This window comes from Trachypithecus francoisi, unplaced genomic scaffold, assembly GCF_009764315.1.
Source record: "Trachypithecus francoisi isolate TF-2019V2 unplaced genomic scaffold, Tfra_2.0 Lachesis_group6, whole genome shotgun sequence".
Lineage (NCBI taxonomy): Eukaryota > Metazoa > Chordata > Mammalia > Primates > Cercopithecidae > Trachypithecus > Trachypithecus francoisi.
Genome location: NW_022681471.1, coordinates 99714522 through 99733153, shown reverse-complemented (window position 1 = coordinate 99733153; position 18632 = coordinate 99714522). Strand labels below are relative to the sequence as shown.

General features: G+C 41.4%; 1 pseudogene; it reads right to left on the bottom strand.

Moving 5' to 3' along the window:
* Positions 1 to 10936: 10936 nt before the first annotated feature.
* The window catches only part of LOC117077806, a 35459-nt pseudogene continuing 27763 nt past the window's right edge, over positions 10937 to 18632 (bottom strand).

The following is an 18632-nucleotide window of genomic DNA, read 5'->3' as shown; positions in this document are numbered from 1 at the left end:
CCTATGATTCAATTACCTCCCTCTGGGTCCCACCCACAACATGTAGGAATTCTGGGAAATACAATTCAAGTTGAGATTTGAATGGAGACGGAGTCAAACCATATCAGAGGTTAATCAAGGACTCTAACTTAAATCTCCCAACTTCCATGCCAGGCCCTTCTCCACCACATTTGTATACAAGAGATAGCCAAAATATTTAATACCTGTATATAGCACAGGTACTGGACTGAAGACCCGCCTGAGTGTTGGCACAGAGTCCTGAAGGCAGCCCAATGTAGTGGGCAATAGCTCTTTATTTGCTGTGTCAAAGAATGTCCTGTGGGGTCCTGGGGGAGGAGCAGAGGTGGCTTCAGTGCCAGGTGGACGGGGAGTGTTGTGGAGCTCGGTGCAATGTCTCTTGACCAACCAGTATGGAAGTATTTAAATATATTAACAACTGGGACAGTCATCCCAGTGTGTCCCAGGTGTGTAGCAGTTGCATTGGTCTAATTTAGATAAAACTTAGGTATACATTTTTTCTTCATTTGTATACTTTGATGTGTGAAGACTCAGAAGCTCTGGTCAAGTGATGTGCTTTAAATCTTTCAACATTTAGACATCATAAAAATGCTAGGTACTCAGGACATTACACATAATTAAACAAAGTCTAAGGGGTCATACAGGCTTTTAATATCAGTCATGAAAATGAAATCTTTTTTTTTTTTTGAGATGGAGTCTCGCTCTGTCACCTGGGCTGGAGTGCAGTGGCATGATATCGGCTTACCATAATTTCCACCTTCCCGATTCCAACAATTCTCCTGTCTCAGCCTCCCAAGTAGCTGGGACCACAGGCGTGCACCACCATGCCCAGCTAACTTTTGAATTTTTAGTAGAGACGGGGTTTCACCATGTTAGCCAGGCTGGTCTCGAACTCCTGACCTCAAGTAATCCTCCTGCCTTGGCCTCCCAAAGTGCTGGGATTACAGGCGTGAGCCACTGTGCCCAGCCGAAAATGAAATCTTTAAATTGCAAAATAGATGCAGCTCCACAGAAATATGAACTCTCTAAAAATGCATGAACTGCTGCCTATCCATCTTCAAGGAAAAATGAGTCACAGTAATGTTTCCCTCTGTGAAACAGATTTTAAATTGTGATTTATGCGGTTTAAAAGCAGTTAAGTAGCCTTTGTCAGTAAGACTATCATGAGATGGTTTGATGGAGACTATTTTGGATAAATTACCAAATCAACTCAATTCCCCTTCCTCAGAGCCAAAGAGTAAAGAATACCCAGGAATGGCTATGTGTGTGTGTGTGTGTGTGTGTGTGAAGAGGGTCTTTGTTCTCTCATTGTTTTCCTCTCTCCAGCTCCTTAGGAGGTGCTACAAAGACACAGCATACATGAAAGCTAAACAACAGCATGTACATAAATATTCCTCCTCCTCCCCTGCCTAAAACCAAAACATCTATTTCACAGCTTGAAATCCCAGCATTTCATCTGGCCTTTAAAAGTCCCCAAATAAAACAAAATTATTCCTGAAAAGTCTTGAATACTTATATCTCTTTTCCACCACAGAAAAATGGGGTTGAGTTTCCCACAAAAAATATTTTCTCATCTATTTATTTAACAGATCTTTCAAAAATATCAAAAGTTAAATCACACTTTGTCCCACTTTTAAAGAAACTGTCTTATTGAAAATGAAGACTGTATGAATAGAGATATAGTAGAGGTTTAAATATAATTGAATGTGGGATGAATGAAAAAAATCAACATGTATGTATACCAGTTAGACTTCAATAAAGCTGCTTAAAATTAATTCACATGTAGTTTAATACTTGATCTGGGGACTTCTGATGCCATCTGTATCATCTAGGGTTCAATCAGAGAAAGAAAACTACTACACACACAGGTACACACACAGAAACAGATTTAACCTTACACAATTGTGGAAGTTGGTTAAGTAGTCTCAGTAAGGTTGTCTTTGCCGCTTGTGATGCTGGAGCTTAAAGTCCACAGGGCAGGCAGTTGGGGAAGAGAAGATGGCTATGAAATGAGGGAAAGCAACAGTAAGCTGGAACCCACAAGCACAAGCTGAAGACAAAGACGGGCTGAAACCTGTGACAGTTCTTGTTGACTCTGACCTTAGCATTGAAAGAAATGGCAAAAAAAAAACCCTGCAATTACCTTTGCACGGACCTAATAGTATGATTGTTTTGTAGAAGCTGGGGAGCCTTCATCACAGGGCTAAACCCACACACCTTATGCAGGAGTAGAAGCATCGGAAAGAGGAGTCAGGGGAGAGTGGAGCAGTTAAAGCCCAGCTGCTGACTCTCTCCAATGAGGACAGTTAGCAGATCAGCGACGATGTGGGAGTTACAAAATGGCTGTTGTTCTCTTCTGCTATCCTAATCTTACATAAGAATTTCTCTTGTGGCTCACTTTAACCAGCAACATATAGGAAGGGGATATCTTAAAAACGTAGTTGAGCCTTGCCAAGTTGACACATTCCAAAGCCACCATAATAGTCAATATATTCTAGGGAGAGAAGTGTTAACATATTTCTGAGAACCAGGTTTTCAAAATGTGGAACTGAAGGTATTTACCCAGCAGGGCAAAGATGAGGGTAAGGGTGGTGCAAAAAGAGGTAACACAGCATATACTTAGTTAGTCACTCTCCCTCTCTCTCCTTTCATTTATTAAAATTGCATATTATTTATTCTGTGTCAGCCCTGTACTAAATTGTATTTGCCAAAGATGGCCACAATATATCCCTTCCAGCACGATCACCTTACATTGTGATGTTAACACTCCTATATCAAGAGTCTACATTTACTCCCCTTAAATCTGGACAGGACTGAGACTGTGGCAGAAGTGACATTGCATGACTTCCGAGGCTAGCTCATAAATACGATTAATTTTCACTGGGCTCTCTATCTTTCTGGAGACTCTCATCATTGACTCCATGTTATGAGGAAGCCTAACCTATATGGAGAGGTCACATGGAGATGTCCCAGTTGACATTTCCAGCCATGATCTCAGCATAAATCAGCCAGCATCGATCACTAAACATGTAAGTGAGTGAGTTTTCAGATGATTTCTGCCCCCAGTCTTTAGGCATCCCTTCCCCTCCAAAAAAAACAAACAAACAAAAAAACAAAACAAAAACAAAACAAACAAAAAGAAACAATGCCATATGGAACAGAGAGATGAGCCATTCCACTGAGTCTTGCTCAAATTACAAATTTATGAGCAAAATTAATGTTGTCATTATTTCAAGCTACCAAGTTTTGGGGTAATTTGTTACACAGCCATAGTAACTGAAACAGGCTCTTTGCCAGTCCAATAAGGTATATAATGGACAATATATATTATGTTATTAAATTGTACATAATTACCTAAATCCTTTTGCTTTAATATTGCTTAAATTGGCTTGAAGTTTTTCATCAATACTTTTGTGTAGTGGGTTTTTTTTTTAACTTTTTATCTTGAGATAAATGTAGATTTGCATGCAGCTTTAAGAAGTAATACACAGAGAGAGATCCCATTTACTGTTTACCTAGTTTCCCTCAATAGTAACATCTTTCCTAACTATAGTACAATATCACAACCAGGAAATTGATGTTGATACAGTTTACTAAACTTATTCAGATCTCACCAGTTGTACATGCAGTCATGTGTGTGTATTTAGCTCTATGCAATTTTATCACATTTGTAGTGTTATGTGATCACCACTATAGTCAGGATAGAGAATAGCTGGGTGTGGTGGCCCATGCCTATAGTCCCACATAGGAGGCTGAGGCAGGAGGATTGCTTCAGCCCAAAAGTTTAAGTCCAGCCTGGGCAACATAGTGAGATCCTGTCTCTACAATAATAATAATAATAATAAAATTTTAAAAATACAGAACAGTCCCATTACAAGGAACTCCTTATGCACCCTTTATAGCCACAACCACCTCCTTTCTGCCACCACCACCTGCCAACCCCTAGCAACCATTACTCTGGTTTCCATAACTATGATTTTGTCATTTCAAGAATGTTATATAAAATTCATTCATTATGGACTCAATGAAATCATATGGTATGTAAACTTTTGAGATTACATTTTTTTACTCAGCATAATTCCCTAGAGATCCATCTAGGTTGTTATGCGTATTGATAGCATGTTCCTTTTTACAGCTGAGTAGTATTTCATGGTATGGATATACCAGAGTTAAGTATTCACTCCTTAAAGAGCATCTGGGTCATTTCCAGTTTTTGAATATTATAACATCCACATACATTTGTGTGTGTGTGAACATGTATTTTCATTTCTCTGGGATAAACGCTCAAGAGTGAAATTGCTGTGTTGTATGATAAGCATGTGTTTAGTTTTGTAAGAAACTGTCATGTTCTTTTTCAGAGTAGCCATATCATTTTCCATTATCTTTAGCAATGTATGAGTGATCCAGTTTCTCTGCATTATCATTTCAATACACGTGTAGTGATATAGCAACACTTTTTGGAATATGATCTGACCAGATGTGTGTAAACTCTGTTCCTTCTTGTTTTCACCAGGGATCTTATTTTCTTCAGAGCTTCTAGGCCTAGGGCCTGCTGAGAAATTTCACACCCATGTCAAATAGTGAGGGGATCTTCTGTTTTTTTAATACTACCTCATTCCCCTTGACCATCCTCCATGAGATGGAGAAGAAAATGAGTTATGTGGGCTCCATAGCTAATGGCTGGCTATCCTTTTTTAAAGAAACTACTCCTAAGAGATATGCAGAGGCTTTGTTCCAAAAAAAGTTTAAATACATTTTCTGCAAGATATTTTAGGTAAAAAAAATCAAGATAAAGAATGATAAGGTTAGGGACAAGATTAATATAAGGTTTAACATATAAAATATATGAGGTCTCTTGCAATTGAGTCACAAATTTGCCTGTGCATTTGTAGAGTTAAGAGGGAAATGTGGTGAACTATCTATTTCACAACATTCATGGGGAAATAATAAACCAGTTTCTCACAGAAACCCAGCCTGGTTCTGTGACCAGAATGGAAATTCCCCCATGTCTACAGAGGCCACTAGGTAATGTAAGTGAGTGAAGCAGATTGGGAATAAGAGAATAGGGAGTAGGGGCTGGGGCTGTGTCAAACTGGAAAGCACGTGCACAGTCTAAGGGCATCTACTACTACTCAGCCTCAGCCAATATTCCCAGAGGGAAGCATAAGCCCTGTGTTGCCAGATTTATTTTGACTTTTAATATATTAGCAACTGTATCAGTGAAAATAATAACTGAACAAAATGCTTCTGTAGTCCAGAGCTGGTCGGTTGCTGCCAGTTTAAAACCTCTGGCCTTGAAGAGTAGGCAGAAACATCTAATGCAAGACAATCCTCACAAATATGACCTCTTTCAGCTTAGCTTTGGATAACTATTGAATGTCACTGAGTCGGTGATTAAGCTTTCTGACATGCATTTAGAATAAAGATTGCATGGCTGGTCAAGTATGGTGTCATACACTTTCATAGTCAGCCAACAATAATAAAAACATGAACAAAAGACTTGATCAGGCACTTCATGAAAGAAGATATCCAAATTGCCAATAAATATATGAAAAGTGCTCAATGTTATTAGTCATGAGGAAAATACAAATTAAAACCACAGTGAGATAAAACTACATACTCACTAAAATGGTAAATATAAAAAACACCCCCTCAAGTGTGGGTGAAGATGTAGAGTAATTGGAATGCTCATACGTTGCTGATAGGAATGTAAACTTGTACATCTTTGTCATTTCTAATGAAATGTAATACATTCCTTCCTCATTGCCTAGAAATTTCTTTTTTTTAGGTCATATCCAAATGTTTATTTAACTCATAACCTCTATAACACATTAAGTTGAGCTTACAGAAACAAAAGCAAAGCATTTGAAAATTGATCTGTGGATACAGGATATTTCTATAGGAAACAAATATAAAACATGAGACTCAATGAGTTTTGATGGTGATAATAATTAATGTTTAGGATTCAACTTATATTCTAATTAATCTAATTGGGTTAACTACAATCATGAAATATTCCATATTTTCCTCTTATGATTTTGTTTGTTTTTTAAACTTTTATTTTAGGTTCAGGGGTACATGTGCAGGTTTGTTATATAGGTAAACTCATGTCATGGGGGTGTTGTTGTTCAGATTTTGTCACCCAGGTACTAAGCCTAGTATCCAACAGTTAGGTTTTTTGTTTTTTGTTTGTTTATTTGTTTTTCTCCTCTGCCTCCTCCCATCTGTCACCCTTGCGTAGGCCCCAGTGTCTGTTATTCTCCTCCATGTGTCCATAGTGTCAGCAAGCAAAAAACAAACAATCCTATCAAAAACTGGTCTAAGGACATGAATACAAATTCTCAAATGACCTAGCAATTTCACTTCTAAGTATTTGCTAACCAAAAGAAATGCATGTATATATCCATAGAAAGACTTGGACAAGAATGTTCAGAGCAGTTTTATTCGGACTACCATTAACTGAAAACATCCCAAATGTCCATCAACAGGAAAATGAGTAAACGAAAATCTTTGGGGTATATTCATACAGTGAATGAGCAATAGAAAGAAATAATTATGATGCATCCAACAGCATAGATTAATCTCAAAAACATTAGGTTGGGTGAAAGAAGCCCTACACAAAAGAGTATATACTATATGATTCCATTTATATAAGGTTCAAAAACAGGCTGGGCATGGTGGCTTATAACTATAATTCCAGCACTTTGGAAGGCCAAGGCTGGAGGATCACTTGAACTAAGGAGTTCAAGACCAGCATGGGTAACATAGTGAGACCCTGTCTCTACAAAATAAACAAACAAACAAATAAATAAGCCAGTCATGGGGGCTTGCACCTATAGTCCTAGCTACTCGGGAAGCTGAGGCAGGAGGATCACTTGAGCCCAGGAGGTCCAGGCTGCAGTGAGTCATGTTTGTGCCACTGCACTCCTACCTGGGTGACAGAATGGGACCCTATTTTACAAAACAAGGATTTAAAGTTCAAAAACAGCACAACTTGTGGTAATTTTAAAACTGGTTGCCTCTGTGGGTGGGGGAACTGACTTTAAATCTGGGTGATGGAAATGTTCTATATCTTGAGCTGGGTGGTTACATGTTGTATATTTTTGCTAAAATTTTCCAAACTGTACTCATAAAATCTGCACATTTTACTATATGTAAATTGTACCTCATTAATTTACTAAAATAATAATTGGGTCCTGGAAAAAAAACAACTGGACAAGGACACTGCTGGCCTGGTCCAACCAAACTATTCAGATTCACACAGGGAAGAAATGTCAGCCTCCATGTTGGTATGCTGTACTTGGGTGCATGTGCTGGGCTAGTTCCCACATAGAAATGGCAAAACATGCTTATAGAGTGCCCGAGAGAGAAAATCCTTCTTTTCCCAGAAGTTTCCTACCATACAGAAAGGCAGTACATGGTAATGGCTAGGAAAACGACTTTGGAGCCAAATAACATAGATTCAAATTTTGGCTTTCTCAAATATTAGCTTGATGACTTTGAGGAAATTCTTACTGTTCCAAGCCTCTCATTGCTCAGCTATAAAAATGGGTATGATAATACCTTCCTCAAAGTGTCATCATGAAGATTGTCTGCAAAGTGTTCACTTAGCACAGTAACACCCATATGGTAAAGTATTCAATAAATTGTAGCATTTCATTCTATATTCATATAGAGACCAAATGTCTGAACATCTACCTTTCAAAGTTTATCTAACATCTTCTCCTTAAAGAACTTTCCACTATTCTAAGACTCCTAGAAAGAGTAACATACTGAGTTCTTAAGGCCTTAGTACAAATTACTTTTAGAAAAATATGACTTCTCTCAGAGACAAGCAAGGTGGGTAGGTTATAGGGTAATTTACTTGACATAGATGTAGGGGAAAGCACTGCTAAAGGAAGAGGTGTCATTTGGGATTCCTGTTTGCAAGTAATTGAAATGATCTTTGGTTTAACCGAAGGCAGAGGCTGGAAAATCAGGCCTGGGCTTACAGAAACCAAGGTCACTCTGTAGGCCTAGGCCACAGAATTCATAGCAACTAATTTAAAGTAGGAAGTAACCAATAAACGCATGACCAACATTTGTTTCATTGCATCAATTCCTCAAGATCCAAAGTTTGGGGAAAGAGTATCAGTTTTGTCAAGCTCAGACCAACTTCTCTTTCCTGGCTCTCAAAGTAGGCAAAGCTAGTTGCCTTTGGCTTCCAAAGGGTGAGGGAGGAACCTGGAATTACCTTACACCAAGACTACTCTAATCAGGGAGAGATATTCACCAAAAGAAAATTGGGGTGCCCTGGGAAGTGGCAGTGATACTGGGCAGCTGAAAAGTAACAGATATCTACAGGAACACAGGGCACAGTAGTGGAGGGCCAGAAAATATCATTTCCTCCTTAGCGGGTTCTTAAGAGGTCTCTTATTTGGACCTCAACAACTTTTTGGTGATCCTATTATTAAATTCATCTCAACAACAGCTCTGAGCAGCAGAGAGGGACTATCAATTTATTTCATTATTAGTGACCTGTTCTATCTCATTGTATTTATTTCTTAAGAGTCCAAGTGCTTTCTGTGGAGGTTAGCAGGAAGCCTAGAGCAAATATTTAAGAGCATCATTTGTTATATTATATATATTATATATTATATTTTTACACATATAAAAGTTAAAAGATTAGGGTGACTTCTTGCACAAATCTTAGTAAAACAACTGTACTAGCTAGCAAGTTATACACAGTAGTCATTAAAATATTGAAATATAGGGAAATACAAATTTTAGCTCATTTAAGTGTTTCCAGAAAAAATATTTTGTTTTCATGGAAATGTTACTTTGGTGTTGCCTACTACAACCTTTTTGGGAAGAAGGAGGCCAAAATATCAATTTGAAAATTGTACTTAAAATTTATTTTAAATTTTAAATTTCTATCAGACTTTCTTATATACATTTTTCCTCAGCTTGAGAGAAATCATGTGCTGCCATACTACATTTTTAAATTCGGTATGGACTTTATCAGAAAATATTTTTACTTCAATTAATCTGTGTGTGTGTGTGTGTGTGTGTGTGTGTGTGCGCGCGTGCGCACGCTTATAAAGCCTTGGTAAATTGTGACAACTGCCTTTTCTGAGTGGTATAATATCATAGCTCTTTTGCAATCATTTTGAATTATGTGTGCATGTCAACCAATTCAAGTATACTTCTGCTCCATAGGCAACTTCATTTAGTTAAAAAAAAAAAAAAACCTTGTTTTTACCATAACACTGTACTTCACACACAAAAAATAATAACTTTCATATTATATCACAAAACAAATAACTGAATCCTCAATATTGAACTTTTAAAATGAATTTTCAATAGAATTCAAAACAATATCATATTTCACTTTGATAGAATGAACTTCTAAAAATTTTACTTTGATTCAATGAATTGGGTGAGAAAAATGTAGCCATCATTGGAATTAACAGATTGTTTTATTTGAAGCATTCAATATCACTGATTTAAAACTGACCTTGCTTAATTCTTTGCAAAGCTCTGCTAATGAAGTGAACACAATAACATCTATCAGTTCATTTTTAATATATGCACATGAACACTTGGAATAAAAATGAATGGCATTAATTTAGGAAAATGATGATTTGATCTAAATTAAAAGTCATGCTTTACTGAGTGATATGTAAATACACCTTCTGAAGGCATATTAATACATGTTAAATTGCCATCTTCAGGCCCAGGCTTCTTTTTTTTTTTTTTTTGAGACGGAGTCTCGCGCTGTCACCCAGGCTGGAGTGCTGTGGCCGGATCTCAGCTCACTGCAAGCTCCGCCTCCCGGGTTCACGCCATTCTCCTGCCTCAGCCTCCCGAGTAGCTGGGACTACAGGCGCCGCCACCTCGCCCGGCTAGTTTTTTGTAGTTTTTAGTAGAGACGGGGTTTCACCGTGTTAGTCAGGATGGTCTCGATCTCCTGACCTCGTGATCCGCCCGTCTCGGCCTCCCAAAGTGCTAGGATTACAGGCTTGAGCCACCGCGCCCGGCCAGGCCCAGGCTTCTTAAATTAACTATGAAGTTTTGAAACTATGAAATTTTCTAAGTGCAGTAAACCACCATGGCACGTGTATACCTATGTAACAAACCTGCACGTTCTGCACATGTATCCCGGAACTTAAAGTAAAATAAATTTAAAAAAGAAAGTATGAAGTTTTGAAATAAATGTGTATGTATCTTTCACAGATCTACCTCCTCGGATTTTATATAGCCAGTCATTGATATTATTTTGGCTCCCAGGGTGGCTGGTAAATGGCTCTTAAACTTTTGCGCAAATTACATGTCCATGATCAACTGTGTTGAGAAACAGAAAGTCAGTAATTCGGTTGTTATTAATAATCATGTGCTTCATTTTTTTCAAAATGAAGCATCTTGTTTACAGCTTAATATATATGCATATAAAACACACTTCTGTCCCCTCCCCAATAAGCGGGTTCAGACACCTCCTTCCTACAGGGGACAGGGGAGAGGGCCATCAGGGCAGTGCCTATTTTCTCAAAGGCACTTACCCTCCTCTCCCGAAATGTTCCCTGCCTCCAGTTCCAATGCAGGAGGCCAGGCAGGAAGCCCCTCTGAAAAAGAAAGGGTTCCCCCCAAACTTCCACCCCACCTTGGTTTGAGCTGCAGTTGTGAGGACCTCGCTGAACTCTCTGGGATCCCTCATTTCTGCTCCCTGTTACATCATCCAAGCCAGAAGCACACGTCACAAGTAGGTGGGGGTGTGGGGGACTGGTCTGGTGTTGGCTCAGTCAGGTGGTTACTCTCCCTGGAGGACCCCCCAGGGCTGATCTGATGTCTCTGAGGCTGTAGAATCCTGATTTGGACTCCTCCAGCCCCCTATCCCCACCATATTTTGTGAGGTGAGCTCCTGGGCTCTCCCTGGCTGATCTCAGTTGGAGTCAGCATCTGAGGAGTCCCTTGAAGAGGAGGAGTGGGTGGATTCATTGTCTTCATCCTCACTGCCATTCTCCTTATCATCCTTATCCTTGTCATACTCCTTATTCTTGTCCCTATCCTTGATCTCATCCTCAATGCTGGACTTGGAGGAGTCCCCACCATCCTCAGAGGAGTCACTAGTCTCATCACCTTCCTCTTCTTCTTCTTCATCCTTGTTGTCCTTCTCCTCAGACTCCTAATTGGACTTCAGAGTAGTCCAGCTGGACTTGGAGTGCAGGTCTCAAAGCTTAGTCATGCTCTTACATTTATTGGAGATGTACTCTTTATAAATTACATGGTCCTGGGGAGACTCTTGATGCAGAGGCCCAGGTGTACCTTGTACACTTCTGCTGCTCCTTGGCCGGCTTTTTGTAGTGCTCCTTCTGACTCTGGGAGATGTGCTGCCAGCGGCTGCCAATCACCACAATGCATTCCTTCAGCGGCAGGTGGTTCAGCTCCCCATTGGACAGCAGCTCCTGGGAACTGTTCATGGGAGGCTTCTTGGTTTCTCCCAGGAACTTTATCTTCTTGGACGAGTTTCTAGCAGCCAGAGATGCCTACATCTCGCTCGGCTCTCTCCCATATCACTTTTGATGTTTAGCTGCCTTCTTAATCCATAGCAGTTTCTCCTTATTCTTTATGTCATTCCAGGTCATCTCCATGGCTTTTGAGGGCTTCACCCAGTTGTTCTTCAATTGGGCCATGTAGTCACTAATGATGCTCTGTTGTCAGATCTCTGCTGTCTTGGGTGACTCCGGTAGCTTGCCCTGGGCGACTCTGGTAGCTTGCCCTGGGCCTAGTGCTCCCTCCTGGGCCTTGTTCTTGACCTTCTTCTTCTCAGATCATTCCACATTTTGGCCATCAGGTAGGTCCACTCACTCCCAGAGAGCTCAGGCTGCTCCTCCCACAGCTGCTACCACTTCTCCTTAAAAAAAAAAAAAGAAAAAGAAATGAACATGTCCAATATAGGCCACTTAGGCTTCTCTGAGTTGCCCTTAGCCCCATCTTGGGATGGCTTCTTGGAGGCCAGGCTGGTGGCTTGCTTCTTGTTGCTATTCAACATCTTCTCCTTCCCCAGGACCCACTACCGCTCCTCCTTGGGGAAGGCTCCAAGTAAATGGAGGAACTCCACCTCATAATGTTTCTTTTTCTGAATGTACTTGTGATAGGCATCCTCCTCCTTCTGGGAGAGGAGCTTCCACTATTGGCTGCACAGCACCATGCACTCTCTGCTGGGTGTGTCTTTCATGTCAGCCATGAGCTCTTCTCAGTACAGCAAGTAGCTGTTTGGAAGTGGCTTGGTGGGTCATCCATCAAACTTGTCCTTGAGCTGCCATTCTCAGCCTTGGTGAGGGTGAACTTGGTGATGCCCACCCCACTGATATTCGGCTCAAGGTGCTTCTGGATATAGTCCCACATCGTCTCCTCATATTCCTTCTGCTGCTGCAGGGCCTTATTAATTCATTTCAGCCTCTTGTTGTCCAAGAGCTGAGACCACTGCTTCCTAGGAAGTCCTTCACCTCTTTACCTCCTTCGTAGTGGCAACTGGGCTCACTTTGAGATACACCTTCTTCTCATGAGTGTACCACAGTTGCTGGGGAATTTGGGGCTTCTTGGGGATATCTGACTTCTTGTCATTCTGGATTGGGTCAGAGTGATCCTCTTTGAATCGGGTCAGGTTTCTACAGAACTTTTGTTTCTCCTTATGGAAGCCCTGAGTATATTTCATCTTCTTCTCTGGAAACTGCTTGGATTTCTTGGATATAATCTTGGTCAGGTCCAGATTGCTCATCTCAAGGGGAGTTTCACATACTTCTCCTGCTTCTTCATGAAGAAGGGAAATAAGGAATCAAGGAATTCCTTGGGAAATCTTCAGGTTTTTTTGGTTTTGTTTTTGTTTTTTTTGCCTTTGTAAGGATTTGTAACATGTTTCTGAGCATTGAGGATCAATTCTGTCAATGTATGGAACTTCCTGGCCTTGTTAGAAATCTCTACCCATTCAAACCTACAGAAAAGTCCTTAAATGCTACATTTTCCCACTCCATATGTGACTTGATAGTTTTGAACTTGGAGCTGTCATTGGCTGTAAAGTAATTTTTCAAGCATTGCGGCAAAGTCAGCATGTCTTCCTGGTACCAGCAGTCTTGGCCTTTGGGGGTGGTCATTTTCAGGTCTGTGGGGCAGTCAGTTTTTCTCTTTATCCTCCAGGTATCCAGCTACCTCTTCCGTGGTGCTGGCTGGCAACCCAGGATCAAAGCCACCTCACCTTTTAGAAGACATACCAAGGCCGGGCGCGGTGGCTCAAGCCTGTAATCCCAGCCCTTTGGGAGGCCGAGACGGGCGGATCACGAGGTCAGGAGTTCGAGACCATCCTGGCTAACACGGTGAAACCCTATCTCTACTAAAAAATACAAAAAAGCTAGCCGGGCGAGGTGGCTGGCGCCTGTAGTCCCAGCTACTTGGGAGGCTGAGGCAGGAGAATAGCGTAAACCCGGGAGGCAGAGCATGCAGTGAGCTGAGATCCGGCCACTGCACTCCAGCCCGGGCGACAGAGCGAGACTCCGTCTCAAAAAAAAAAAAAAAAGAAAAAAAAAAGAAGACATACCAATTCCCACTCAGGAAGGCTGAGAGGTGAGGGACTTTCTATCCCTCTCCCCTCCCAAAGAAGAGGTGGGCACAGGTCCCACACTCGCAGAGATGACCAACCAAGACCCTAATAGACTTAATGGGTTGGTAGATGTGGGAGCATGCTCCTCCTCTTCTTCCTAACCTCTACCCTATCCCCTACAGCCTTGCTCCGTGGTGTGCACACTCCCCTGCCTGCTGGAAACTGCTTCCTGCTTCCATGTGCAGTGAGTACCCACTCTCCACCTTCCTTCCCCAATCCTGGCCAATAAAAACTCCTCCTTGGAGCACCCACCCAAGGGAGGCTCCAGGCTACAGGGCCTGAGCTTCACTTTAAAAAACTCATTGCGGGGGAGCGGAGCAAGATGGCCGAATAGGAACAGCTCCAGTCTCCAACTCCCAGCGCGAGCGACACAGAAGACCGGTGATTTCTGCATTTTCAACTGAGGTACTGGGGTCATCTCACTAGGGAGTGCCAGACAATCAGTGCTGGTCAGCTGCTGCAGCCCGACCAGCGAGAGCTGAAGCAGGGCGAGGCATCGCCTCACCTGGGAAGTGCAAGGGGGAAGGGAATCCCTTTTCCTAGCCAGGGGAACTGAGACAAACAACACCTGGAAAATCGCTTAACTCCCACCCCAATACTGTGCTTAAAGCAAACGGGCACACCAGGAGAATATATCCCACACCTGGCCGGGAGGGTCCCACGCCCACGGAGCCTCCCACATTGCTAACACAGCAGTCTGTGATCTAACCGCAAGGCAGCAGCGAGGCTGGGGGAGGGGCGCCCACCATTGCTGAGGCTTAAGTAGGTAAACAAAGCCGCTGGGAAGCTCGAACTGGGTGGAGCTCACAGCAGCTCAAGGAAACCTGCCTGTCTCTGTAGACTCCATCTCTGGGGACAGGGCACAGCTAAACAACAACAACAAAAAAGCAGCAGAACCTCTGCAGATGCAAACGACTCTGTCTGACAGCTTTGAAGAGAGCAGTGGATCTCCCAACACGGAGGTTGAGATCTGAGAACGGACAGACTGCCTGCTCAAGTGGGTCCCTGACCCCTGAGTAGCCTAACTGGGAGACATCCCCCACTAGGGGCAGTCTGACACCCCACACCTCACAGGGTGGAGTACACCCCTGAGAGGAAGCTTCCAAAGGAAGAATCAGACAGGTACACTCGCTGTTCAGCAATATTCTATCTTCTGCAACCTCTGCTGCTGATACACAGGCAAACAGGGTCTGGAGTGGACCTCAAGCAATCTCCAACAGACCTACAACTGAGGGTCCTGACTGTCAGAAGGAAAGCTGTCAAACAGGAAGGACACCTATACCAAAACCCCATCAGTACGTCACCATCATCAAAGACCAGAGACAGATAAAACCACAAAGATGGGGAAAAAGCAGGGCAGAAAAGCTGGAAATTCAAAAAATAAGAGCGCATCTCCCCCTGCAAAGGAGCGCAGCCCATCGCCAGAAACGGATCAAAGCTGGTCAGAGAATGACTTTGACGAGATGAGAGAAGAAGGCTTCAGTCCATCAAACTTCTCAGAGCTAAAGGAGGAATTACGTACCCAGCGCAAAGAAACTAAAAATCTTGAAAAAGAGTGGAGAATTGACAGCTAGACTAATTAATGCAGAGAAGGTCATAAACGAAATGACAGAGATGAAAACCATGACACGAGAAATACGGGACAAATGCACAAGCTTCAGTAACCGACTCGATCGACTGGAAGAAAGAGTATCAGCGATTGAGGATCAAATGAATGAAATGAAGCGAGAAGAGAAACCAAAAGAAAAAAGAAGAAAAAGAAATGAACAAAGCCTGCAAGAAGTATGGGATTATGTAAAAAGACCAAATCTACGTCTGATTGGGGTGCCTGAAAGTGAGGGGGAAAATGGAAGCAAGTTGGAAAACACTCTTCAGGATATCATCCAGGAGAACTTCCCAACCTAGTAGGGCAGGGCAACATTCAAATTCAGGAAATACAAGAATGCCACAAAGATACTCCTCCAGAAGAGCAACTCCAAGACATATAATTGCCAGATTCACCAAAGTTGAAATGAAGGAAAAAATCTTAAGGGCAGCCAGAGAGAAAGGTCGGGTTACCCACAAAGGGAAGCCCATCAGACTAACAGCAGATCTCTCGACAGAAACTCTACAAGCCAGAAGAGTGGGGGCCAATATTCAACGTTCTTAAAGAAAAGAATTTTCAACCCAGAATTTCATATCCAGCCAAACTAAGTTTCATAAGTGAAGGAGAAATAAAATCCTTTACAGATAAGCAAATGCTTAGAGATTTTCTCACCACCAGGCCTGCCTTACAAGAGACCCCGAAGGAAGCCCTAACATGGAAAGGAACAACCGGTACCAGCCATTGCAAAAACATGCCAAAATGTAAAGACCATCGAGGCTAGGAAGAAACTGCATCAACTAACGAGCAAAATAACCAGTTAATATCATAATGACAGGATCAAGTTCACACATAACAATATTAACCTTAAATGTAAATGGACTAAATGCTCCAATAAAAGACACAGACTGGCAAACTGGATAAAGAGTCAAGACCCATCAGTCTGCTGTATTCAGGAGACCCATCTCACTGCAGAGACATACATAGGCTCAAAATAAAGGGATGGAGGAAGATCTACCAAGCAAATGGAGAACAAAAAAAAGCAGGGGTTGCAATCCTAGTCTCTGATAAAACAGACTTTAAACCATCAAAGATCAAAAGAGACAAAGAAGGCCATTACATAATGGTAAAGGGATCAATTCAACAGGAAGAGCTAACTATCCTAAATATATATGCACCCAATAGAGGAGCACCCAGATTCATAAAGCCAGTCCTTAGAGACTTACAAGGAGACTTAGACTCCCATACAATAATAATAGGAGACTTCAACACTCCACTGTCAACATTAGACAGATCAACGAGAGAGAAAGTTAACAAGGATATCCAGGAATTGAACTCATCTCTGCACCAAGCAGACCTAATAGACATCCACAGAACTCTCCACCCCAAATCAACAGAATATACATTCTTCTCAGCACCACATCGCACTTATTCGATCAACAAAATTGACAGACTGCTAGCAAGACTAATAAAGAAGAAAAGAGAGAGGAATCAAATAGATGCAATAAAAAATGATAAAGGGGATATCACCAATGACCCCACAGAAATACAAACTACCATCAGAGAATACTATAAACACCTCTACACAAATCAACTAGAAAATCTAGAAGAAATGGATAATTTCCTGGACACTTACACTCTTCCAAGACTAAACCAGGAAGAAGTTGAATCCCTGAATAGACCAATAGCAGGCTCTGAAATTGAGGCAATAATTAATAGCCTACCAGCCAAAAAAAGTCCAGGACCAGATGGATTCACAGCTGAATTCTACCAGAAGTACAAGGAGGAGCTGGTACCATTCCTTCTGAAACTATTCCAATCAATAGAAAAAGAGGGAATCCTCCCTAACTCATTTTATGAGGCCAACTCATCCTGATACCAAAGCCTCGCAGAGACACAACAAAAAAAGAGAATTTTAGACCAATATCCCTGATGAACATCGATGCAAAAATCCTCAATAAAATACTGGCAAACCGGATTCAGCAGTACATCAAAAAGCTTATCCACCATGATCAAGTGGGCTTCATCCCTGGGATGCAAGGCTGGTTCAACATTCGCAAATCAATAAACGTAATCCAGCATATAAACAGAACAAAGACAAGAACCACATGATTATCTCAATAGATGCAGAAAAGGCTTTTGACGAAATTCAACAGCCCTTCATGCTAAAAATGCTCAATAAATTCGGTATTGATGGAACGTACCTCAAATAATAAGAGCTATTTATGACGAACCCACAGCTAATATCATACTGAATGGGCAAAAACTGGAAAAATCCCTTTGAAAACTGGCACAAGACAGGGATGCCCTCTCTCACCACTCCTATTCAACATACTGTGGAGTTTGGCTAGGGCAATCAGGCAAGAGAAAGAAATAAAGGGTATTCAGTTAGGAAAAGAAAAAGTCAAATTGTCCCTGTTTGCAGATGACATGATTGTATATTTAGAAAACCCCATTGTCTCAGCCCAAAATCTCCTTAAGCTGATAAGCAACTTCAGCAAAGTCTCAGGATACAAAATTAATGTGCAAAACTCACAAGCATTCTTATATACCAGTAACAGACAAACAGAGAGCCAAATCATGAATGAACTCCCATTCACAATTGCTTCAAAGAGAATAAAATACCTAGGAATCCAACTTACAAGGAATGTAAAGGACCTCTTCAGGAGAACTACAAACCACGCTCAGTGAAATAAAAGAGAACACAAACAAATGGAAGAACATACCATGCTCATGGATAGGAAGAATCAATATCATGAAAATGGCCATACTGCCCAAGGTGATTTATAGATTCAATGCCATCCCCATCAAACTACCAATGAGTTCTTCACAGAATTGGAAAAAACGGCTTTAAAGTTCATATGGAACCAAAAAAGAGCCCGCATTGCCAAGACAATCCTAAGTCAAAAGGACAAAGCTGGAGGCGTCACGCTACCTGACTTCAAACTATACTACAAGGCTACAGTAACCAAAACAGCATGGTACTGGTACCAAAACAGATATAGACCAATGGAACAGAACAGAGTACCTCAGAAATAATACCACACATCTACAGCCATCTGATCTTTGACAAACCTGAGAGAACAAGAATTGGGGAAAGGATTCCCTATTTAATAAATGGTGCTGGGAAATTGGCTAGCCATAAGTAGAAAGCTGAAACTGGATCCTTTCCTTACTCCTTATACGAAGATTAATTCAAGATGGATTAGAGACTTAAATGTTAGACCTAATACCATAAAAACCCTAGAAGAAAACCTAGCTAGTACCATTCAGGACATAGGCATGGGCAAGGACTTCATGTCTAAAACACCAAAAGCAACGGCAGCAAAAGCCAAAATTGACAAATGGGATCTAATTAAACTAAAGAGCTTCTGCACAGCAAAAGAAACTACCATCAGA